Source organism: Urocitellus parryii, chromosome 11 (assembly GCF_045843805.1).
Source record: "Urocitellus parryii isolate mUroPar1 chromosome 11, mUroPar1.hap1, whole genome shotgun sequence".
NCBI lineage: Eukaryota > Metazoa > Chordata > Mammalia > Rodentia > Sciuridae > Urocitellus > Urocitellus parryii.
In genome coordinates this window covers 103,748,534-103,776,457 of record NC_135541.1, presented here as the reverse complement: position 1 = coordinate 103,776,457, position 27,924 = coordinate 103,748,534, and the positions used below count along the sequence as shown (strand labels likewise).

At 35.5% G+C, this 27,924-nt stretch overlaps 1 pseudogene; it reads right to left on the bottom strand.

The window, feature by feature from the left end:
- Positions 1–5,164: 5,164 nt before the first annotated feature.
- Positions 5,165–27,924, bottom strand: part of LOC113192637 (actin-related protein 2/3 complex subunit 1A pseudogene) — a 39,360-nt pseudogene continuing 16,600 nt past the window's right edge.

The following is a 27,924-nucleotide window of genomic DNA, read 5'->3' as shown; positions in this document are numbered from 1 at the left end:
AAAGAATTTACAGAAGTCATAATATCTCTAAAGTTGTTTTCTCTGAAAATATTAGCCCTTCTAGTTATTGCTTGAGTTACCTTTGATTTTCTTCAAACACTTCACTTTATATTTTATGACATTTCTATTATTTTTTATCTGAAGGAGATCTAGTCTGCCACCGGGTACTCTGTGCCATTTAGTAATGGAATCTCCTGGTGGTGTTGTTTGAATGTTTGATCCCTTCCAAACTCATATTGAAATTTAATTTCCAGTTTAATAGAATCAAGTGTCTTAACCTTTAAGAAGTGATGAAGGCACAAGGTCTTTGCCTTCATGAATGAATTAATGCCATTATATTGGGAGGGGTTTGTTATCAAGGGGCAAATTTGCCTTTACTCTCTTTGCATTTCTGCCATGATGTGATGCATCAAGAAGGCCCTCAACAAATGCTAGCCCCTTAATCTTGGACTAACCATCCTCCAAAACCATGAACCAATAAATTTCCATTCATTGCGAATTACTCTAATAGTAGCTATTAAATTGCTAATGGTATGTTACAGCAACATAAAATGGATGAATATATATCCACATGTTGCATTTTGAATTATCACTGTGATACAGCTGTAACTCTACATAATTTACAAAAGAAAAATTGAAGATTTAGATTAATTTTTCTAGCACCGGACATTAATAAGTGAAACAGCTGGATTTTTAACCCAGATCTCAAATACTTGTTTTTCATCTAGACATGCACTACCATAAATACTAAAAGAAATCCTTCAGACTTGAAGCCAAATGTTCCTAAGTGAAAACTTACATAGGAAGGAGCTAAACACGTTGAAAATGATATTGTAGATAGACTCAATGATTCTATATTGAAAGTTCTTTTTAATAAAAGTTTAAAAATTTAACTTTTGGAATATTCTTATTTCAAATTGGAATCATGGAGACATCTGAAAGTCTCCACCTCCAAAAACTTATAATTGTCAGTTCATAGAATGTTAATACCCTCACATTGTAACAAACTATTTAATAGATAATCATGCAAGAATAGGAATTATAAGTGATTCTAGAACAAAGTAATTTGCACATTTTTAGATGGGTGCAATCTAAAAGTAAGTTATTTCAGAGATAATATTAGGCAATATTTAGAGTAGTATTTATATGAATATTGTATTGTGACATTAGCAAAATGGTGGACCATCTCTACTCCTACACACACATTGAGTAAACATCTATGTATGGATCAGTTCTGTCCAGAGAAAGATAAAATCTAATTTAAAGATGCATATGCAATAGATGACTGAGAAAACTTTTTACCTCAAAATGAGCATAGTAAAAGTGGAGATACTCTAATGCTCATATTCCATTCTAAACAGAGTACCACGCAATAAGGACGAGAGATCCTCAACTCTACCCTCCTTGTAAAGGAGGAGGAATTTTACCACAAATATAATACCCCAGAGGTTCCTGCCAGAGGGCTTGGCTTTTAATTCACTTTCCATGGGGAGTGCAGGGACTGGACTTGGCACCATCGGATTTTCCTGAAGAGCAAAGTCGGGGAGGACTTAAACCATGAGTGTACTTTCACAACTGCAGCCTCCTAGACCAATCTAGCCTTCAGATTTCCTTGGACAGGGTTTGGTTACACACATTTTCAGATGTTTCTCATGATTCTGTTCCCCAACAAGTCTGCATCTGGAAGCCTACGTAAGTAAATAAAGAATAAAGCTCTCCATGTAATCAAAATAAACCTTTTCTCTTTATAAAAACAAAATCTCTTTGAGCTTAAGTTGGAGGAATGGCACTCCCCAGGTCACCTTTCCTGGATTATTCTAATGATGAACCCAGGTCTACAGTCTCCAGAGTCTCTTTTTTCCAGCCTCCTTTTAGGGAGGAACTGAAAGGACAGAATTTAGAGAGCCTAAATGGGAGTGATAGTCCTCTCAACTCCAGTATTCCATATGCCTTCTTTCTGCTTGTTCCACCAATAAACCCCAGTCTGAATATTCCCCAGAAGGACTTTTTTGGACATCTGCATCAGAAAAGGCAAGTGGGCTTACCTCACAATTTCCTCTGCATATTGCTCCAGTGATAAATCCAGGCTTGAAGAAATTACATGGAAGTTTCTGTGACTTCAGCGAGCCTGAAGAGAGTGGGAACTCCTTGTGCTTTCCTCCCTGACTTTCTTTGGCAAGAAATCCAAATCTACAGACTATATCTTGAAGTAGTTTCTACATGAATCAAGCTCCTCAACTTTCACAGCCCCTTCTCGAGGCACTGGATCCTAAATCACCTAGCTCTTGTGATTTGATGGGGCTCTGCATTTCTGAGTCTACTCCATCATAGAGAATGAGTGGGCTATATACCAAGGAGCTATATACCAAGGTTCAGAATGAAAAGTCTGAGAAAGATATCTACACATATCTGATATTTACACAGTTAATCTCCTGGCCTTAAGGAAAAACAGTGGGAGATAAACTCCCAATTCTCAACATCTCCACAAGGAAATAAGGAATTGGAACATGTGTATAACATCCCAACTCTTACAGCTATCATATGTCTCAGGCAACAATGCAGCTCAGCATATCCTAATCTTGAGAAGCATTAAGAACAAAGGTAGTGGGTTGGACAATCACAAAGAGTGCACAGGCATTTAGTATCTATGATCAGGATGATGGTGAGGAATATCTTACATCAGGCCACTTTAACAAGACTGGCAGAAATAGTGTTCTTATCAAATGTGCAGAAACCAACACACAGAGACAAGGAAAGTGAAGAAACGGGAAAATATATTCCATAGGAATAAAAGATAAATTACCAGAAGTTTACCCTAATAACATGGATGTATGTGATTTATCTGACAGGGAATTTCAAATAACTATCATAAATAGACTCACTGAGAGCAGAAAAACAATGCATGAACAAACAGATTTTTAACAAAAAATAAAAAAGAATCAAAAAGTTTCAAAAAGAAATTATTGGGCTGAAGAATACAACAACTGAACTCAAAATTTTAGTAGAAGAATCCAAAAATAGACTAGGCAAAGCAAAATAAAGGATTGGCAAACTTGAAGATAGATCATTATTAATCATGTGATCTGAGAGCAAAAAGAAAGACTGAAAAAGAATAAATAAACCATAATTGGCTTATGGTATACAAACCAGATGGGAAGAAAATAAATCCAGATCCAGGAGTATCAAGACACCTTATAATCAGCCTATCAAATGTAAAAACAAAGAATCTTTAAAGTAGTGAAGAAAAAGCTATTTGTTACCTACAAGAAAAATCTCACAAAACTATCAGACTTTTCAGTAGAACCTAGTAGGCAAGAATGGAGAGAGAAGATAGATTTCAAAAAATTTTTTAAAAATGCCAATCAAATATTCTATACCCAGCTACTCTGTCATTGAAAAATGAGGGTAAGATGAAAAAGTTTATTAGGTAAACAAAATTTGGGGAAATTTGTTATCACTAGACCTTCCTTACAGTAAAAGAAAAACAAATCTGCTAAATAAAATTATTGAAGCTGCAGGAAGTCACTAATTAGAGGAAGGGTGCCTAGCACAGCAGTTCTTCAGCACGGAATTTAAACAGCAGGAAGACTGCACCTTAGCAAAATGGGTGACTAAAGGAATTCACTGAAATTCAATTGTGGACGATAAAATAATCACAGAGACACAAACTAAAAAAAAAAAACCCAAAACTTTGAATATAAAATAAATAATACATTAGAGATACACCAGATTGGCTGGTGAGAAGTGCCAGTGCCACCAGCCCACTGCAGAGGGGAGGGGGACCACAGAGATGAAAGGGCAGTGAATAAAATTGGTTTGAGGGAAATGGTGTAAAAGAGAAGGAGGATGGCCTAGGCTGACCTTAACTGACTCAGAGACTGTTTGGAGAAATTGTTGAGGGAAAAGAAACCAAAATCACTCAGCCCATGGACAGAGAGACTAGTGAGAACCAGAGATGCCATGATTGTGGGAACAATTTTGAAGCTGCTACATGGCAGTGAAAAGACATTGGGAACTGATAAAGTATACTTCCAGCCTGACCCAGAAACCTATTGAAAGTTCCAGAGGGTGTCTAGGCCAGCATGATTGAAACAGACATGGAGAGAATTGAACCTCCAGTGATCCAAGGTCAAGATACCAAAGAGCAAAAGCTCCCCTTGTTGCTGGCATTCAATACAAACAACTGGAAAGATGCCAATTACCAGCCACAGAGATGCATCCACATTCCAGATCTGATCCTGGGTAATTCACATTCATTGTGATGAATAAGTGAGACTAGTGGAGGTTTAGACTCCTCACCCTGAAAGCGGAATTTGGGGGAGACTCCTGAGACCCAGACATCCATCAGGGATTGGCATCTCCACAGCAAGGGTGTGGATCAAATCTCAAATACCCACCAACAGAGTTCCAAAAGTCAGGCAAGACTAAACTCCACATACTGGAACTTGCAATTTAGAACTCTGCACCAGCCTCATGATGGAAGTACATCATATGTCAGCATTCCCCAGTTTATCCCATCCTGTCATGTGAGATGGGAAGCTGAGAGCTACTACAAACAGCTTTGACCCCTAGAAAGAATAGCTGGAAGTTTGGTGAAAAACACAAAGAAGTGTGACTTAAGAACCCAGCCCTTAACCTAAGAGAGTCTTATGGATAAATAAATATATAAATATTTATATATTATAAATAAACAGGAATAACAGCATAAGCAATGAGCATCATCCTTGTCAACAATTTTGATAGTCTCAGCACAAACAAGCCCTGTATTTCTCATTAAGGATGTTTCTTATTTTCCTCTTTCTATTATTATTATTATTATTTTACATTTGGGATTTTAATTTAATTTTCTAGCAGACCAATTTACATACCTCCCTCACCCTTTCCTTTAAGTTAATGTGACAATTTGCCACAATCAACTACTTGAACAGAAGCTTTGGTCAAGAATGAAATGAAATAGCAAAACCAAAAAAACCCCAAACCAAAAACCACTGTTGCCTTTAAAAAACCAACACTTTCACCAATTATATTTAAATTAAAACACACCATATTTGCGTAATAAATGTTTACAGTGTATACTAGGGGCCGGCTTTCCTCACCATCATGCCAGGGGCAGAGAGGCAGTCAGTCAGGTTTCTCCTGGTGGACGGTGGAGGCTCACACAGCTTCACATTATTTGGAGGCCCTGGATTGAAGACTGAGGTCTTGAAATCCCAAGTTGTCACGGCTCCATCGATGCCAATAGTGCAAAATTTGCGACAATCTTGTTTGTCCACCTCATAAATAGACACTTGAGTGATGCTACTCTGGTGCAGCGTTTCCAAGGCTTTATTGCAGTCCTCAGTCGTGGCCCTCTTGTCCATGTTGCGAACGCGGTCCATGGCAGACATGTCGCGCTGGATGCTCTGTTTAGGAATGTCTAGCTTGGAGACAATGGTCAAGCAGCCAGGTCATCCGAGTTAAAGAGCATCGGGCGGCAGTCATGTCCAGCAGCCACAACGCCATTCTCGGAGACAAATGATACACTTAGGAATGACAGGAACTCCGTTTTCAGAGTTGAGACCTGGACATTTTTTGAGGCATTTGACACAGCAATTGATTGACACAGTGCAGTCGTGGCTAACCCAGGCCAGGCGGCTCCCACTGGCAGAGAAGCTCCCAGCCTTCAGCGTCACTGCCACCCAAACTCTGACAGCAGCTGATCAAAAGGCATCTTGCTGCCCCAGGGCGTACTGGCTGGCTTTTCATCCACTTCTTCAACGTAGGCAGAAAAGACTCTGCATCTGAAGTCGCCCAATCCTGCTGCCAGCAATAGGTTGTTGGGATGCCAATCCAAGCTGAGACTGTGGAGCGGATCGGCTTTTTAATGTGCTTGCTTACCCACCAGTCATTTTCAGACTCGAAGTAGCAAATAGAAATGAGTCGTGCTCTACTTCCCACAGCAAATTTGTTTTCTAGAGGGGACCATTTCACAAAAGTGGCTGCGCATTGATCCTCAGGATCACCAGGGTCGCCTTCCAGATGCCATCTTTCTGACTCCAGACATAGGCTTTGCAGTCTGCCCCGCAAGTGACTACGTGGTCACTCTTGGGAGCCCAGTCAATACCTGTGATGTGTCTGTCCTGCTCCTTGAGTTGGTGAGCTACTGTCCATCTTACAGATGTGCACTTCATGATTATTGGGGCTAAGGGCAATCTGGGGAGGATCCCTGTTCCAAGCATGACAGGTGATTAGCTCTAGTAAAAACTGATGCAGGGACTTTATTCTTAGTGGTTTTAGAGGATAGAAAGCTGGGGTCCGGGCAGTCCAGAGGGGCTGGGCGGAGGGTTCGCGGACTCTGGTCAGTAGACGTGAACAGGCTCTGGCGAGTGTGGGAGGAGGCTTATGTTAATTATTATTTTACTTTTTTTTCCCCAGAGTATGTGTTCTTGTTGTAGTGATAGGTTCAAATATATATATATATATATATATATATATATATATATATATATATATTCATTTTAATTTCTTCTGCATCCATTTATTATTTAGCCTTGGTTTGACTTTGGTTGGATAAAATTGTACATAGATTTGATTAATTTTGATCTTGTATTTGTTTTTCCTTTGGTTTTTGTTCCTCTTATTACCCCTGGTGTACTCTCTACCCCCACTAACAGCCAAATCTTCCTGTTATGTTTCCTCTTATTACTTTTAGTTATTTTGACTCCTCATTAGAGTTGACTCCTGTTACCTCTTTCCTGCTTCTTATCTGTTCACTTTTTAAATATTTAAATTTTCTCTTGCTTTTCTACTCTATTACTCTATTTTGACTTAAAAACTGTTATTCTATGGAATCTCAGCAGCTTAAGAGGTTGAGGCAGGAGGATCTTGAATTCAAAGCCAGCCTCAGAAACTTAGCAAGGCTCTAAGCAATTTAGCAATAACTTTTCTCTAAATCAAATATTTAAAATGGGGAGGGATGTGGCAGTGGTTGAGCACCTCTGGGTTCAATCTCTGGTACCTAAAAGAAAAAATTAAAAAAAAGAGAAAAGAAATTTCACTATCTGATAGAATTATGTAAATCCTTTCTCATGCATGTTGTTGAGATTATTAATATAGTGGACAATGTAGTAGACACCTACTGTTTAATGTCTGATCTAGTTCATCATTGTTTAGTCTTGGTACTGATGTTAAATGCCAACTCCATTGTTCCTCTATAAATGGTAAGTAGTGTTATAGATGTCAAAGTTGACACCATATATTTAATATTGTACATAAGTTGCTGACATTATTTCTATAACTTGTTCCTCTTTCTCTTAAGAGTGAAGAGATTGGGAGCCTTCAGTCTCACAGAGTAGAGATCTTGCTGGTGAACAACATCAAAACCCAGCCAAGTAACAGTGACCCTCACTCCACACATGAACTAACCTCACTTGAACCTCAACAGTACTTCAGCACATAGAAAAGGGGAGAGAAAAACCCCAAACTAACAACCAGGCTCCAAGAAGAAACAATCAGAGGGGGACTGCAGGTCCCATCCAGAATATCTAATAATACGGCAAAAAAATATTTTAAAAACCAGAAAAGATAATTATATACCAAAGGTTACATACAAAAGCTCTTATGCATAAAAGAGGAAGAAGAATTCATACCAACTTATGAGAAAGTCAAAAATCTCTGAAAACATGAGGAAATGGTTAAACAAATCCCCCCCAAATTTACAATCCCCTAGTAACATATCCCACTGACAAAAAAGTGGATGAAATTATAGAGAAAGATTATGAAAATATGATTACTAAAATGTTCAATGAACTAAGAAGATCAAAGAATAAATTAAGAAAGCAAATACAGGAGGTGAAAGACCATTTCAATAAAGAAATAGAAATATTGATAAGAAACCAATCAGAACTCCTGGAAATGAAAGACACAATGAATCAAATAAAAAGTTCACTTGAATATATCATTAACTCATCAGATTGCATAGAAAATAGAATATCAGGCCTTAAAGACAGAACCTCAGGCCTTGAAGACAGAATATATGAACTTAAATAATCAGAATTTAAAGGGGAAAAAAGGGCCATGATCAGAATATACAAAAACTGTGGGACAATATCAACGGACCAAATCTGAGAGTCATTGTGCTAGAAAGAACACGGAGACAGGGACTAAAGGCATTAAGAACCTCTTCCATAACTGGGCATGGTGGTGCATGCCTATAATCTCAGCAGCTCAGAAGGCTGGGACAGGAGGATTGCAAGTTCAAAGCCAGCCTCATCAACTTTGCAAGGCCAAGCAACTTAGTGAGACCCTGTGTCTAAATAAAATTTTAAAAAAAGGGCTGAGGTTGTGGCTCAGTGGTTAAACACCGCTGGGTTCAATCCCTGGCATTGCATGCATACCGCCCCCCCACACACACACACAAAGAATCTCTTCCATGAAATAACGGAAAATTGTCCCAATCTTAGACATGAGATAGACACCCTCATACAGAAATATGTAAAACCTCAAATAGGCCATATCAAAAAAGAACCTCTCCAAGACAGATCAAAATCAAAATAAGGAGAGAATATCTAAAGCTTTAAGAGAAAAAATGTCAGGTCACATTTACAGGTGGATCAATAAGGCTCACTTCTGCCTTCTTAATTAAGAACCTAAAATCAAGGAGGGCTTGTAAAGAGATATCGCAAACACTAAAATAAAATTATTTCCATCCAGGGGTGCTGTATTTAGAAAAGCTGTATTTCAGAATTTATGGATGAATAAAAAATTTCCATGTTAAGGATAAACTAAAATAGTTCATGTCCACTAAGCCAGCACTAAAAGGAGGCTTAAACCTACTGAATTTCAGTAGATTAGACAAAGGGGAATGAAGGGAAGGGAGGGGGAATAGGAAGAGGAAAGACAGTAGAATGAATCTAACATAATTTTCCAATGTACATATATGAAAATACCTAAGTGAATCCCACCATTGTGTACACCCACAAGAATGTGTTCCTAATTAGAATAACATATTTCTTGTTGGTATAATTTTATCAAAATGGATTCTACTGTCATGCATAACATAAGAACCAATAAAAAATACTTAAAGATGTACTATACAGAGAACTCAAAAACAAACCCCCAAAGATCTCTAATAAGTGATGTTTAATAGAAGAGCAACAATTTAAATAAAATACAAAGACAATTAAATATAACAAACCAAAATGTCAGGAAATAACAAATCTCTCTCTATAACACTGATGTAAATTGTCTTAACTCCCCAATTAAAAGTCATAGATTGACAGAATTTCTTAGAAAACAAGATACAACTCTATGTTGTTTGCAAGGGAATTATCTCATAAAGACACCCATAGATTGAAAGTAAAAGAATGAGGACAATATTCCATGCAAACAGAGTCCAACATCAAGCAGGAATAGCTATTATCATATCTGACAAAGTAAATTTCAAGCAAAGATTAATCAGAAGAAACAAAGAAGGTCATTACATATGGGTAAAAGGAAAAATTCAACAAGATATAATAATAGTAAATATTTATGCCTTAAATATCAGTGAAACTAATTACATTAAAATAACTTTATAACATTAAATCCCAGAAAGAGCCCAATACAATAATACTGGGTGATTTCATCTCACTCCTTTAACCAATAGGTGGATCATCTCTCTATAAAATCAATAAATAATACTATAAATCAAATGGACTAAATAGACATTGGCAGAATATTTCACCCCAAAACAGCTAAATTTACTTTCTTTTCAAGCTCACGAACATTTTCCAAGTTAGACTTCGTTCTACGTCATAATGATGTAAGTCTTAACCAAAAAAAAAACAACAAAAAACCCCAACAACCCTGTGAATCCTATCAGATCATAATGCAATGAAACTAGAAATCAACACCAAGAAAAATAATAGAAGCCATATAAGCACATGGAGATTAAACAATCTTTTTTTTTAAAAAACAAAAACAGAAATTGATCTTAGAAAAAAATAAGAGAAGAAATCAAGAAATTCTTAGAAACAAAAAAGAATAGTATTAAAATCTCTGGGACAGTATGAAAGCAGTTTTAAGAGGAAAGTTTATAGCATCGAGTGCCTATATTTTAAAAATGCAGAACAATCTCAAATACATAATGTCAGAGCCCAAGTCCTTAGAAAAGAATGAAGAAAATAATACATAATCTATAGAAGACAGGAAATAATCAAGATCAGAGCAAACATTAATGAAATAGAGAATTAAAAATGTAAAAATCAATGAAACAAAAATTTGGTTTTTTCAAAAGATAACAATATTGATAAACCATTAGCCAAACTAACCAAAAGGAAGAGATAGAAGACAAAAATAAATAACGTTAGACATTTTTGAAATTCAGAGGTCATTAGAATCTATTTTGAAAATTGATATTACAATAAACTGGAAAATATAGAAGACATTGACAAATTTCTACACACAGATGATTTGTCAAATTAGACCAGGAAGACATAGAAAACCTAAACATACTGATATCAAGCAAAGAAATTGAAACAACAATTAATTCTTTCAAAAAAAGAAAGCCCAGGACAGGATGAATTTTTATGTGAGTTGTATCATACTTTTAAAGAAAAAACCATTAGGCTTCCTCAAAAATTCCATGAAATCAAAATAAAAGAATATTCTCAAATATATTCTATGAAGCCACAATAACTCAATAGCAAAAGTCATAGACTGACTCCCCAATTATATAAAGACACATCAAATTAAAAAAAAAACTATAGACAAATATCCCTGATGAAAATAGATGCAAAAATCTCTAGTAAAATATTAGCAAACCACATTGAAAAATATATCAATATATACACCATGATCAAGTGGGTCTAATTCCAGGGATGCAAGTATGGTTCAACATACACAAATCAATAAATGTAATTCAGCACATAAATTAAAGACAAGAATCATATGACCATGTCAATATGTTTTAGTTAGCCTTTTCACTGCTGTAACCAAAATACTTGACCAGAACAGTTGCAGAGTTGCATATATCAACATTGTAAAGGCTATCTACACTAAGCCCCAGGTCAACATCATTCTAAATGGAGAAAAATTGAAGGCATTCCCTCTAAAAACTGGAACAAGAGAGGGATGCCCCTTTTCACCACTTCTACTTAAACTAGTTCTTGAAACTCTAGCCAGACTAATTAGACAGATGAAAGAAATTAAAGGGATACACTTAGGAAAAGAAGAACTCAAATTGGCACTATTTGCTGATGATATGATTCTATACCTAGAAGACCCAAGAAACCCCACCAGAAAACTTCTAGAACTAGTAAATAAATTCAGCAAAGTAGCAGGATATAAAATCAACACCCATAAATTAAAGGCATTTCTGTATATCAGTGCAAATTCTCTGAGAGGGAAATGAGGAAAACTACCCCATTTACAATAGCCTCAAAAAAAAAACCACTTCGGAATCAATTTAAAAAAAAGATATTAAAGATCTATACAATGAAAACTACAGAACCCTAAAGAAAGAAATCAAAGAAGACCTTAGAAGATGGAAAGATCTACCTTGCTCTTACATAGGCAGAATTAATATTATCAAAATGACCATACTACCAAAACCTCTATACAGATTTAATGCAATTCTGATCAAAAATCCCAATGCATTCCTCATAGAAATAGAAAAAGCAATTATGAAATTCATCTGGAAAAATAAGAGACCCAGAATAGATAAAGCAATCCTTAGCAAGAAGAGTGAAGCAGGTGGCATCACTATACCAGACTTTAAACTATACTATAAAGCAATAGTAACAAAAAACAGCATGGTATTGGCACCCAAATAGACTGGTAGACCAATGGTACAGAATAGAGGACACAGAGACTAACCCACAAAAGTACAATTATCTTACATTAGACAAAGGTGCCAAACACATGCACTGGAGAAAAGATGGCCTCTTCAACAAATGGTGCTGGGAAAACTGGGAATCTATATGCAACAAAATGAAATTAAACCCCTATGTCTCACCATGCACAAAACTCAACTCAAGGTGGAACGAGGACCTAGGAATTAAACCAGAGACTTTGCGTCTAATAGAAGAAAAAGTAGGCTCTAATCTCCATCATGTGGGATTATGCCCCAACTTCCTTAGTAAGACTCTTATAGTGTAAGAATTAAAACCAAGAATCAATAAATGGAATGGATTCAAACTAAAAAGCTTTTTCTCAGCAAAAGAAACAATCATGAGGTGAATAGAGAGCCTACATCTTGGGAGCAAATTTTTACCCCTCACACATCAGATAGAGCACTAATCTCTAGGGTATATAAAGAACTCAAAAAGCTAAACACCAAAAAACAAATAAACAACAACAACAGCAACAACAACAACAAAAATAACTCAATCAATAAACGGGCCAAGGACCTGAACAGACATTTAACAGAAGTGGATATACAATCAATCAACAAATATATGAAAAAATGTTCATAATCGCTAGCAATTAGATAAATGCAAATCAAAACTAGTCTAGATTTCATCTCACTCCAGTCAGAATGGCAGCTATTATGAAGACAAACAACAATAAGTGTTGTCGAGGATGTGAAGAAAAATGTACACTCATACATTGCTGGTGGGACTGCAAATTGGTGCAGCCAATATGGAAAGCAGTATGGATATTCCTTGGAAATCTGGAAATGGAACCACCATTTGACCCAGTCTATCCCTCTCCTCGGTCCTACCCAAGGATTTAAAAACAGCATACTACAGGGGCACAGCCACATCAATATTTATAGCAGCACAATTCACAATAGCAAAACTGTGGTACCAACCTAAAGGCCCTTCAACAGATAAATGGATAAAAAAAAAATCTGTGGCATATATACTCAACGGAATATTACTCAGCAATAAAAGAGAATAAAATCGTGGCATTTGCAGGTAAATGGATGGCACTGGAGAAGAAAATGCTAAGTCAAGTTAGCCAATCCCCCCCCAAAATAAATGCTGAATGTTTTCTCTGATATAAGGTGACTGACTAATAATGGGGTAGGGAGGGGGAGCATGGGAGGAATAGACTAACTCTAGATAGGGCAGAAGGGTGGGAGGGGAAAGCAGGGGGCAGGGAGTTAGCAAGGATGGTGGATTATGATAGACATCATTATCCAAAGCACATGTATGAAGACACAAATTGGTGTGAACATACTCTATATACAACCAGAGATATAAAAAATTGTGCTTTATATGTGTAATAAGAATTGTAATGCATTCTGCTGTCATTTATTTAAAAAAATAATAAAAAATAAAACAAGGGGGAAAAAGAAGATAAAATATCTGTTTGTTGGTGACAAAATATTCAGTAGACCCAAAAATATTCTACCAGAAAACTTCTAGAACTATAAATAGAGTCAGCAAAGAAGCAGAATACAAGATCTACCTTTTTAAATCAATAGCTTTCCTCTAATCTGTACACATGGAAAAATAAGATTACGTACCCCATTTGAATCAAATGTATGTCAAGATTATTGTAATGTTTTGAGCAACTAATAAAAAAATTAAAAAAAAAGAAATCAGGAAAACTATCCAAATCAAACCAAAAGCTTGGGAATAAATCTAAGAAGGGGAAAGACCTCTTCAATAAAATATATAGAACACTACATAAAGTAATTGAAGAAAACTTTAGAAGCTGGAGAGAACTTTCATGTTCTTGAAAAGGCAGAATTAATATTGTCAAAATGACTATACTACCAAAAAAAAAAAAAAACTATACAGTTTCAATGTAATCCCCATCAAAATACCAATAATGTCTTCACAGAACTAGAAAAAAAAAAGTCCTAAAATTTGTTTGGAAGAACAAAAAGTCCAGGCTAGCCAAAGCATTTCTTAGTCAAAAAAGCAATGCTGGAGGCATCATAATACCTGCCTTCAAATTGTACTACAGAGTAATAGTAACGGAAATAGTATGGTATTGGCATCAAAATAGACATGAAAATAAATGGAATAGAATAGAAAACACAGAGACAAATCCTCATAGTTACAGTCATCTGATACTTTGCAAAGGTTCCAAAAATATATGTTGGAGAAAAAAAAAGATATCCCTTTTAACAAATGGTGCTAGGAAAGCTGGTTATCTATATATTGAAGAATGAAACTAGATATCTACCTCTCATCCTGCACAAAAGTCAAATCAAAGTGTCTAAGTATAAAATATTTAGTAATTAGATCAGAAATTTTGAAACAGTTAGAATAAATAGTAGGTCAATATGCCAAAATATTTGTGCATGAGATGACTTCCTTACTAAGACTTCTAACGCTCAGGAAATAAAATGAAGACTCAATATGTGAGATCACAGAACATAAAAAAATTATGCATAGCAAAGGAAACAATAAAATGTGTGAATAGAGTCTAAATAAGAAGTGAAAATCTTTGCCAGCTACTAATCTGAAAGGAGATTAATATCCAGAATATATAAAGAACTAAAATAAACCCACCAAAATATGGTATATATGAACAATGGAGTTTTGATTAGCCATAAAGAAGAATGAAATTATGGCATTTGCTGAATCCATATGCCAAATAAATGCAACTGGGAACATAATGCTAAATGAAATAAGCCAGACTCAGAAAGTGTCAAATGTTTTCTCTCACACAGAAGCTAGAGCAAAATAATGGGGAAAATGGTGTGTGTGTGTGGGGGGGGACGGACAGTTGGATATCTTAAGAATAGAGAAGACAGCAGAGTCAAAGAAGAAGACTAAGGGAGAGGGAGGATATATACAGGAAAGGGAATGTACAAATTTATGCCATAAGCATGTATAAATATGCTGCAGTGAATCACACCTTTATGTTTATCTATGAAAATACCAACTAAAACTAGATGAATAAATGAAATGAAGACCTACAGAGTAGAGGAAGAAGAGTTGGGGGAGGGAGGAAGGGAGGAAAAGAGAAAGCATTGGGGACTGGAATGGAGCCAATTAAAGTTTATACATGCATAATAATGTCAGAAGGAACCCAACTATTATATATAACTATAATGCACTAATAAATGCATTATATATTGCATTTTATATATATGCATAAAATATAAAGCCAAAATTAATTGGTAATCATAAGTAGATTGTAAAACTTTTTATACTCCAATATTAGAGTGGTGGTAAGAAAATAAATTCCATATCTACTATTAAAATTTAAAGATAAATATCTTTTCAAGTAGTTTTACTTACAATAATTATGAAGGGATAAGATTATAAAAGGTGTAAATTGTGGAATCAAAATATACAATGTATAATGGAAGGTACAATTTTGAGTAAATTATCAAAATAAAGTTGTTAATAGTTTTTAACAACTTATTAAAATTTGAAATATTACATGTAAACCTCATGATAACCACAAAATTAAAACTTATGGTTGATACTCAAAAGATAATGAGAAAAAACTCAAAGTATATCACCATAGAAAATCATCAAAACACAAAGGAAGACTGCAAGAAAGGAAGAAGCAAAGGATCTAAAAATCAAACAGAAAACAATGAGCAAAATGACACCAGTAAGTACTTACCCATTGATAATTACTTTGAATGGAAATAGATTAAGATTCTCCAATGAAAATGTATCAAATGGCTGGGTAAGAATTCCATTTGTAGGCTGCCTGGAAGAGACTTCATTTTTTAATATCCAACACATAGACTGAATGTGCAGGGATAGAAAAAATTAAACCATTACAAATGGAAGCCAAAAGAGGAAACGGTAACTATACTTACATCAGGCAAAGTAGACTTTAAGCCAAAGACTATAAAAAGTGACCAAGAAGATCATTATATAATAAATCATGGGTAAATTCATTAAGATGGCAAAACAATTGGAAATATATATGTACCCAGCATCAAATCATCTAAGTATATAAAACAAATATAAACAGAACTGAGGAGGAGCTATAGACTGCAGTACAATATTAATAAGGGACATAAATATTCCATTTCATCAATGGACACACCATTCAGACAGATAATATATAAGAAAATATTGGCTTAAACTACACCTCAGGCCAAATGAATCTAAAAGTTATACAGAGCCAGGAGTGACAGGGAACACCTGAAATCCCAGTAATTCAGGAGGCTTAGGCAGGAAGACCATAAGTTTGAGGATAGCCTCAGCAACTTAGATCCTTTCTCAAAATAGAATAAATAAATAAATAAAATGAGCTGGGGATGTGGCTCAGGGATTAAACTCCCTTGGGTTCAATCCCTGATCATAAAAGGGGAAAAATGACATATACCGAAAATCCCATCCAATAACATCATACACATTATTCTCAACTGAACATTGAACATTCTCTAGGAGAGGTCATATAAAATTAGTGTTAAGTTTGAAAATATTGAAATCATATTGAGTATGTTTCCTGACCACATGATATGAAACTAGAAATTAATACCAGGAGAAATCTTGGAAGTTCATAAATACTTGGAAATTAAACAACATGCTCTTGAACCACCAATGGGTTAAAGAAAAGATTAAAAGGGAAATTTAAACATAATGAAATGACAATGGAAACACAGCATACCAAATCTTACAAGATTAGAGCAATTCTAGGAGGGAAAGTTATACCAATAAAAGAAAACCTCAAATAAACAACCTAACATTACATTGGAAAGGGCTACAAAAAGAATAAGCTAATCCAAAATTTAGCAGAAGGAATAGCATAAAGATTAGAGAGGAAATAAAGAAAACAAAGACTAGAAAAACAGTTGATAAATGAAATGAAAAAAAAAAACTGACTCAAATAAAATCAGAAATAAAATTAGAGGAATTAAAGATGGCTGAATAGAGGTGCCTAACACTCACCACCTCCTCCAGATAGAAATAAAACAAAAACAAAAAGAAATCAAATAGGTAGGTGTATAGTTGCATTTTGAGGTGACTGTGGAATAATGTTGGAAATCTGCATGAGGCTCACTGGAAACAGAATATGGAATGATAGCATACAAAGTTCAGAGATCCACCAAGCAAGTGCCATAAGCTCCATGGCTGGAGGAGGGAGACTCCTCTTCGTATGAGTAAGGGTAAATGGAAGAGTCCCAGAAAACTCCCATCAGTGCAGATGCTGGCAATTCTAGCTACTGTGAAATCCTAGACAAGCTTGCAGTCTAGACAGGCTTGCAGTCTAGTTAGGCAAACAACCTGAAATCTGCACAGTAGTTGCACTTTGAAAAATGATCTCACATTATTTCCTAGTCACAGAGACTTCAGTTTCCAAGCTTGCTAGGTTTCATGCATTGTGTGGATTGAATGTTGCATAATGGAGGGGAACATATGATACTGCCTTTGCTGCTAGGAGATCAGGGCACTCTCCCTCTAATACAAAGGGCATGGCAAGTCCTGTGTGGACTCACATCAGAGTCAAGGATGTGACTGAATACAGGCACCCACATGGTTACCCAACCCCATGTCATGCTTGGGTGCCTGCTGCTAACAGAGCTGGAAGGGAATGATATGGTTTCTACAGATGCCATGCTCATGGGTCCATGCTAAAGGGGCTATGAGAAAGTTCTTGGCTCCAGCTGCTGTCCTGCCCCCAAATGAATACTGTAACTAAAGAGGCAGAGAGCAATGCCCCAGTTTCAGCTCCTGCCACACCTCTTGTTGCACACTAACACTGAAGAGGCAGATTCTGTGATTCTCCTGTTGCTTGCTTATGCACTTCCCACCACTCATCACTCCTGCACTGAATCTGAGCGTGCACTGCTGTTAGAGATAGGAGTTCGCACCACAGAGGGGTGCTTCAGTTCCTACAACTGCCTCTTCCTATACAGCATCCAAGCCTACTCCACTATCTACATAGAGGGCATATGCTTCAAGACCTTCATAAGTTCTGGGACTGCCAGTACCAGAGACACTTGCTGGTAGTGGAACTAGCATCAACAGCACCTGAGGAAATCTTCATCACCTAACTGGAGCCACAAGCCACAAGTCCCCTCTCTTTCATGGCCCGTGGAGACAGTGGGTATTTCACACTCTACCAAAGTATGCACTTTGTCATTAATTTGCCCAAAGTCATTAATTACAGTTGAAGAAATCAAAGGAGATGCACTATAATGCCTACCTGGAAACAAAGTCAATATTTCCTACTAAGCTGACCCAAGACACCTTCAGGAGAAATCATGTAGGAGGAATTCTGCCCCATAAGAATATCTAGAGATAACTGACACAAATTTCAACATAAGGGCATGAGAATTATGAAGAAAAAGTAACAGGACACTTTGAAAGAACATAAGTCTCTAGAAATAGATCCCAAAGAATGTACACAATGCCTAACACAATGCCTAACAAAGAATTGTAAAAATCAGCACAAAAACTTAATGAGATCCTAGTGAATACAGAGAGAAAACAACACTCTCTGAATAAGAAATTCAGCAATAAGATATACATTTTGAAAAAAAAAACAAAGAGAAATCTTGGCAATGAAGAACTCAATAATAGTCCCATTTTAAAATGGGCAAATGATCTGAATCCACCCTTTTCAAAGTACATATACAAATGTGCAATAAATATATGAAAAATGAGCAATATTATTAGCTATCAGAGAAACACAAACCAAAATTGCAATGAGATGCCATCTCCAACCAGTTAGAGTGGCTATTTTAATTTTAAAAGTAACAAATATAAAGATGTGGAGTAAAAGAAAATCTTTTACACCATTGATGGGAATCTAAATTGGTACAATTATGAAAAACAGTATTGAGGTTCCTCAAAAATTCAAAAATAGAACCACTGTGAGGCCCATATATTCTATTCCTGGGTCTATATCTGAAAGAAATGAAGTCAGCTTACAAAAGGCATAGCATTATTCTCATGATTATTGCAGCAGTATTCACAATAACTAAGATATTGAAGAAATTTAGATGATCAACAACACTTGAATGGATAAAGAAAATTATATATATATATATATATATATATGCACACATACATATATACTGTGATTATAAAATCACAGGAGTACAAAATATATAAAATGAAGTATTATTTAGCCATTAAAAAGAATTAACACCTGTCTTTTGCAGCAAAATGGATAGAACTAGAGGACACCAGGTTAAGTGAAATAATCCAGACACAGAAAGACAAGCATTGCATGTTCTCTCTTTTATGGATATGATCAGTGCACATTACACTCATTTGTAAACATATTACATTGAATCTCATTAATATGTGTTAACCTTTGAAGACTCAAAAATTACAGTTGAAAGCCTCAACAAAAGACAAGTGGAAGAAAGACTCTGAACGTGATGAGTCTTTTGAACAATTGGATAGAAACGCAGGATTCAGTCCTTACCTATCAGCAATAACCTTGAATGTAAGGGGACAATTAAAAGAGACTGGGTGAATGGATTCAAAAACAAAAGCCTGATTACATACTGCTTACACAAGACTCACTTCAGTGGTAAAGACACCTACAGAGACTGAAAGTGAAGACATGAATAAAGATCTTCCATGCAAATAGAAACAAACTAAGCAGGAATGTGTATATATATATATGATAAAATACATTTTAAAACTCAATTTAGGTCACAAGTTTTCCATTCTATGAATAATTGAAAAAAAATCAACATGGGTGCATTAAAATAGGTTGTAAATCACAATATAGAACTTATGTATCCTTTATTACCATTAAGGATGAAAATGCAAATTGTTATATAAATAGGATACTAATAAAAAGATATGTCATATTATAAATAGAACAATGGACAAACATGATATTATGGTTTGGATCTTTAATGTTTCCTTAGAAGCTCATGCGTTAGGCAATGCAGGAATGTTCAGAGGCAAAATGATTACATTTTGAGACCTCTAACCTCATCAGTGGATTAATCATTTGCTACATTAATAACTTGAATAAACTATTGGGTGATAATCTAGGAAGGTAAGGTGTGGCTAGAAGAAATTAATCACTAGAGGCATGGCCTGCACTATATTTGTCCTTGGCCCCTTTACCTCCCCTCTCTGCTTTCTAGCTACCATGACTTGACAGCTCTTCTCTATCACAGCTGTCTGCCATGATATTCTGTCTCAGGCCCAGTGCAATGGAGTCAGCTAACAAAAAACTGAACCTCTGAAACTGAGATCAAAATAAATTCTGAATCTTCTAAGTTGTTCTGGCCAAATATTTTAATCACAATAACAAAAAGCTGATTCACACATTTTTTTTTTTGTAAATTGTACAGTAGAGGTGATGGGAGGGGAGGGGAGGGGAAGGGGGATAGGAAGGGCAGCAGAATAAAATAGACACTAGTATTGCTGTATGTGTAAACGTGGCTGTATATCCAATGTGATTCTGCAACCTGTACATTTGGAAAAATGAGAAATTATACCCCATTTGATTCAAATGTATGATATGTCAAGATCATTGTATTGTCATGAGCAATTAACAAAAAAATAAATAAATATTTTGTTGGTTTCATATGATATGGCTTGTCTTGTTGTTGCCAGTGTTCTTAATCTGAGAATATCAGATTTGACTCCTTTTGTCAAATCTAATAACATCTTGGACAGTTGTCAGTCTGGGAGTATTATGCTTTATCCCTTCTGATGTTTTGTTTCATTGCTTCATTTTAGATATGCTAAGCAGATTTCACATTTAAAATCCAATAGATGTATGAGGTTGAGGTTTTTATTGTCTTTGTTCACAAATTTGTATACATGTATTTACAATACACATATCAATAATTCAAGTAAACAGTCCAATTTCACTTTTTACCTCTAATAGAAGAAGTATGAAGAGGCAGCCTTCACTGCCTGCTGTTTGCCAACCACTCACCCACTGCTTGCTCCCAGATCACCCTCCATTTGCCCACAGATCACTCTCTGATTACTGCTGGTCACCTACTGTTTGCCTACCACCTATCATCAGCTATTACCAGCTCAACAGCGGGTGGCCTGCTACTTGCTGCCTGACGCTGCCTGGAGGTCCATTGCCAGGCTACCTGCAGGTTTGGTTACACACAGCTGACAGCATCTTGAGACACTGACAGGGCCTGGAAATCTAGGGCCAAGGGACCTGCAGGTTTGCGGCCACCACTGCTGCCATCTGGAGGCACATCTTTCTCAGTCTGACGACACTGGTCAGGGCCTGGAGATCAATTGTCAGGGTACCTGCAGGTCTGGTTGCACCTAAGGTCTTTCTGATGGGTATGTTAGTGGCCATAATATGGCTGCCTCTTTGCAGGGTTCCTTCTTTGTGTGAGTGAATCCCTAGTGGTCTTTCTGCAAGTTGGAATGGCGTTGAGATCTTGGGGCTACAGTGAAGCAAATCCTGGGGAATCTGAAGCCCAGATCCCTCTGATTGCAGCTGGGTCTAGGTGAGCTAGTCTGGCCCTGGGGAGCCTGTGGAAAGCTGGAGATTGGGGGCATTTCCCCAGAGGGAAGCACAGGTTGGAGGAACTGAAGAGAACTGGGCTCTCTCCAGCTCAGTGAGTCCTGAGATGCATGGGGACAGAAGGGGCCAGCTACAATGGATGGGATGACTGGAAGAGGGTGTGAGCACATCTTGCTATCAGCTCACTCAGCCAACTGGTCAGCACCCACCAGACTGAAGCTACCATCAAACTTCAGACAAGCCCACCTATTGGTGGAGAAGGGAAGGTGAGAAACTTTTGAATGCCAATAGAAAAAATTTTCCTATTTTTCACTGAAGAATTTTTTCTTTTTCTTTTTACTTTCTATAGCATCTCTACCATCTTTGAAACCAAATATTTTTCATCCAGCAGTTTATTGAGGAATAGCATGTCTGAATAGTATATTACAGTTTTGTTGTGCATTCTTATATTTTTAACCTAAAAATATGTATAGATTTTTTTTCTTATCTGTCTCTCTGGATTCTCTTTCTCACTTCTCTCATGCTAACAGCCAACCTCTATTATTTCCTCCTTCACTTACTGTAAAATTTTACCTCTATCTTCTCTTCTTCTCTCTCCTATACATCACATCCTACACTGCTTATGCTCCCTCTTTGCCCATAATTTGAAGTGCTAAACTCTTTTAGCAAACTTACTGTTTGTATTATAGATAATAATTGAACATACCATTTCTGTTTATTGTGACAAAACTGTAGATGCCTTAGTAGGAGCTATTTGGTTTAAGGCTGTATATTGTTTCCATTGAGTGTTATCATTGTTCTTCCCCTTAAAGGTGGGGTACAGGAATCTTTCAGGGACACTATAAGACTATAGGGAAGAAACTGTACTGTCTCAGATCCATACTGCTAGATAGGAAGACACACAAATGACATGAAAAAACAAGGGAACAAGGTACATCAAACAAACCAAAGTGTTCCAACAAGAGAATCCATAGACAACACAGTAGCAGATTTATCAGAGAAGGAATTTAGAAGGAACATAGTTAGATTTATCTTCAAAATAAAGGATGCTATCAGAGAAAATACAGAAAGTGAAAAATTACTTCAATAAAGAAATAAAAAGGAATCAAGCAGAAATCCTTGAAATGGAGAAAATAATAAATCAATTAAAAATTCAATGGAAAGTATCAACAACAGACTAGACCACATGGAAGACAGAGCCTCAGGCAATGAAGACAAAATATATACTCTTGAAAATAAAGTCAACACTCCAGAGAAGATGGTAAGAAATCACGAACAGAACTTCCAGGAAATATAGGATAAAATGAAAAGACCAAATTTGAGATTTATTGGGATAGATGAAGATGCAGAGATACAAACCAAGGAATGCACAATCTTTTCAATGACATTATATCAGGAAATTTCCCAAATCTAAAGAATAAAATGGAAAATCAACAATAAGCTTATAGGACCTCAAATGTAGAAAATTACAGCAGACCCACACCAAATCACATTATACTTAGAAGGACTAACATGGAATTTTAAAGGATGTGAGAGAAAAATATCAAATTACATATAGGAGAAAACCAGTTTGGATCTCAGGTAATTTCTCAACTCAGACCTTCAACACTAGGAGATTCTGGAATAATATATATCAAGTTCTGAAAGAAAATGGATGCCAACAAAGAATTTAATACCCAGCAAAAATACCCGCAAAGCTGAGCTTCAGATTTCAAGATAAAATAAAAATCTTCCATGATACACCAAAGTTTGTTTAAAAAAAATCACAACTAGAAAACTTGTAATACAGAACATTCTTAGCAAAATATTTCATGAGGAAAAATGAAAAAAAAATAAAAACCAGTAGAAGGAGGAACTACACTAAAGGAAAAGTCAATAAGTCAATCAAAAGAGAAATTAAGGGCTGTGTTTGTGGCTCAGAGTTAGAACGCTTGCCTAACAAGCATGAAACACTGGTTTCAAACCTCAGCACCACACAAAAATAAAATGAAGGTATTGTGTTCACCTATAACTAAAAGATAAATATTTTTTAAAAAGAGAAACTAAGTCAAGTTAAAAAACAAAAATAAGTCAGCCTCCTTATATCAGAGAAAACATTCAGTATTTGTTTTTTGGGGGGATTGGCTAATTTCACTTAACATTATCTTCTCCAAAGCCATCCATTTACCTGCAAATGCCATGATTTTATTCTCTTTTATTGCTGAGTAAAATTCCATTGTGTATATATGCCACATTTTTTTTTATCCATTCATCCACTGAAGGGCATCTAAGTTGGCTCCACAGTTTAGCTATTGTGAAATGTGCTGCTTTAAACACTGATGTGGCTGTGTCCCTTTAGTATGCTATTTTTAAGTCCTTTGGGTATAGTCTGAGGAGAGGGATAGCTGGGTCAAATGGTGATTCTATTCCCAGATTTCTAAGGAATCTCCATACTGCTTTTCATATTGGCTGCACCAATTTGCAGTCCCACCAGCAGTGTATGAGTGTACCTTTTACCTCACATCCTCACCAACACTTATTGTTGTTTGTCTTCATAATAGCTGCTATTCTGACTGGAGTGAGGCTGACTCATAGTGGGGTAGGGAGAGGGAGCATGGGAGGAATAGATAAATTCTAGATAGGGAAGGGGGGTGGAAGGGAAAGGGAGGGGGCAGGGGATTAGCAAGGATGGTGGAATGTGATGGACATCATTATCCAAAGTACGTCTATGAAGATATGAATTGAGTGTCAACATACTTTATATACAGAGATATGAAAAGTTGTGCTCTATGTGTGTAATAAGAATCGTAATGCATTCTATTGTCATGTATTTAAAAAATAAAATCAATTAAAATATATATAAACAAAAATGACAAGAAATACAAATCATATCTCAATAATAATCCTGAATGTTAGTGTCCTAAACTCATCAAACAAAAGACATAGACTGGCAGATTGGATTTGAAAAAAAAAAAAAAGACCCAGCAATATGCTATCTTCAAGAGACTCACCTCCTAGGAAGAGACATCCACAGACTGAAGGTGAAAGGATGGGAAAAAACATATCACTCACATGGACTATGTAAACAAGCAAGGGTTTCCATCGTCATATCAGATAAAGTGGACTTCAAGACAAAGTTAGTCAGAAGGGATAAAGAGGGAATTTCATACTGCTTAGGGGAATCATACATCAAGAAGACCTAACAACTGTCAATATTTATTCCCCAGACAATAGAGCATCTGTGTACATCAAAAAAAAAACCTTTTAAATTTCAAAAATCAAATGCCATGATTTTATTCTCAACACAATAATACTGGATGATTTCAACACATCTCTCTCACCACTGGTTAGGTCTTTTGAATAAAAGCTAAACAAAGAAATTATAGATCTAAATAATACAATCAATAATTTAGACTTAATGGACATATATAAAGAATTTCATTCATCAGTGACCAAATAAACTTTCTTCTCAGCAGCACTGGATTTTTTTTTTCTAAAATAGACCATATGTTATGCCACAAAGCAACTCTTAGAAAATACAAAAAATGAAAAAAAGAAAAGAACTACTACCGGAATACTATCAGATCATAATATAATGAAATAAGAAATCAATGATAAAATAAAAAATAGAAGCCACTCCAACACCTGGATACTAAATAACATGCTATTAAACGATGAATGTAAAGCAAAATAAATCAGGGAAGAAATTTTAAAAATACTAAGAGGTAAATGAGAACACCAATGAAACATATCAAAAATCTAGGACAATATGGTGGCAGTGCTAAGAGGAAATTTTATTGCACTGAGCTCATTCATTAAAAGAATGGAAAAACAACAAATAAATGATCTAACATTATATCTCAAATCCCTAGAAAAGAAGAACAAATTAACATAAAAAGCACTAAAAGACAGGAAATAATTAAAATCAGAGCTGAAATCAATGAAATTCAAACAAAAGAATTCAAAAATTGACAAAAGGAAAAATTGGTTCTTTAAAAAAAAACTAAATAAAATTGATAAACCCTTAGCTATGCAAATGAAGAGAAAGAGAAAACTCAAGTTACTAAAATTCTTGATGAAAAGAGAAACATCATGAAGTACACTACTGAAATACAGAAGATAATTAGAAATTATTTTGAAAATTTATACTCCAATAAAATAGAAAATCTTGAAGACATTGACAAATTTCTAGAGACCATAATATAATCTGCCCAAACTGAATCAGGAGGATGTACACAATTTAAACAGATCAATTTTAAGCAATGAAATAGGAGATACCATCAAAAGCCTATCAACCAAGAAGAATTAGATGGATTAGATGGATTCTTAGTCAAGTTCTACAAGATTTTCAAGTCATAATTTTAACACAACTACTCCTCAAATTATGCAATGAAATAAAAAAGCAGAAAACCCTTTCAAAATCATTCTATGAGGCTAGTATTAATACTGATACTAAAATAGACAAAGACACATCAAGGGAAGAAAATTTCAGAACCATATCCCTGATGAGCATAGATGCATAAATTCTCAATAAAATTCTGGCAAATCACATACAAAAACATATTTAAAAGATAGTGCACCATGATCAAGTGGGGTTCATTCCAGGGATGTAAGGTTGGTTCAACATATGGAAATTAATAAACATAATTCATCACATCAATAGACTTAAAAACTAGAATTATATGATAATCATAATAGATGCAGAAAAGTCATCTTATAAAATACAACATCTCTTCATATTCAAAACACTATAAAAACTAGTGATAGTAGTAACATATCTCAATATTGTAAGAGCTATCCATGCTAAGCCAAAGGCCAACATCATTCTAAATGGAGAAAAATTGAAAACATTCCCTCTACAAACTGGAATGTTTCTATTTAACATAGTTCTTGAAACTCTATCCAGAGCAATTAGACAGATGAAAGAAATGAAAGGGATATGGATAGGAAAAGAAGAACTCAAATTATCACTATTTGCTGACAACATGATTCTATACCTAGAGGATCGGAAAAAAAAATCCACCAGAAAACTTCTAGAACTAATAAATGAGTTCAGCCAAGTAGCAGGATATAAAATCAACACCCATAAATCAAAGGCATTTCTGTACATCAGTGACAAATTCTCTGAGAGGGAAATGAGGAAAACTACCCCATTTATAAAATAGCCTCAAAACAAACAAATAAACAAACAAACAAATAAACTTGGGAATTAATAAAAGAGGTAAAAGGTCTCTACAACGAAAACTACAGAATGCTAAAGAAAGAAATTAAAGAAGACCTTAGAAGATGGAAAGATATACCTTGCTCTTGGATATGCAGAATTAATATTGTCAAAATGACCATACTACCAAAAGCTCTATACAGATTCAATGTAATTCCAATCAAAATCCCAATGACATTCCTCAAAGAAATAGGAAAAAGCAATCATGAAATTTATCTGGAAAAATAAGAGACCCAGAATAGATAAAGCAATCCTTAGCAAGAAGAGTGAAGCAGGTGACATCACTATTCCAGACCTTAAAATATACTACAGAGCAATAGTAACAAAAATAGCTTAGTATTGGCACCAAGATAGACTTGAGGACCAATGGTACAGAATAAAGGACACAGAGCCAAATTAACATAAATACAGTTATCTCGTACTAGACAAAGGCTCCAAAAATATTTTGAAGGAAAAAATAGCCTTTTCAACAAGTGGTGGTGGAAAAACTGGAAATCCATATGCAGCAAAATGAAATTGAATCTCCATCTCTCACCCTGGACAAAACTCAAAGTGGACCAAGGACTAGGAATTAGACCAAAGACCCTGTGCCTAATAGGAAAAAAAAGCAGACCAATATTATCATATTGGTTTAGGACTTGACTTTCTTTCAAGATTCCTAAAGTTCAATAAATAAAATCAGTAATCAATAAATGGGATGAATTCAAACTAAAAAAATTCTTCTCAACAAAGGAAACAATCAATAACATGAAGAGAGAGCCAACAGAATGTGAGAAAATCTTTACCACATCTACATCAGATAGAGCACTAATCTCCAGGATGTGAAAAAAGAATTATATGGTAGTTTTATATATAAAGAACTATATATAGTAGGAACATATCTCAACCTTGTAAAAGTATCTCTGATAAGCCAAGGTCAACATCATTCTAAATGGAGAAAAATTGAAAACATTCCCCCTAAAAACTGGAACAAGACAGAGATATCCTCTCTCACCATTTCTGTTCAATGTAGTCCTTGAAATTCTATCTAGGGCAATTAATCAGACAAAAGAAACTAAAGCAATATGAATAGAAAAAGAAGAACTCAAACTATTCACTATTTGCTGATGATATAACACCAAAAACTGAACACCCAAAAAACAAATAACCCAATAAATAAATGGGCTAAGGAAATCAGCAAACACTTCACAGAAAAAGATATACAACCAATCTACAAATATATGAAAAATGTTCAACATCTGTAGCAATTAGAGAAATGAAAATCAAAGCTACTCTAAGAGTTCATCTCACTCCAGTTAGAATGGCAATCATCAAGAATTTAAGCCACAATAAGTGCTAGTGAGGGTGTGGGGCAAAAGGTACACTGATTCATTGGTGGTGGGATTGTAAAATGGTGCAAGCAGTATGGAGTTTCC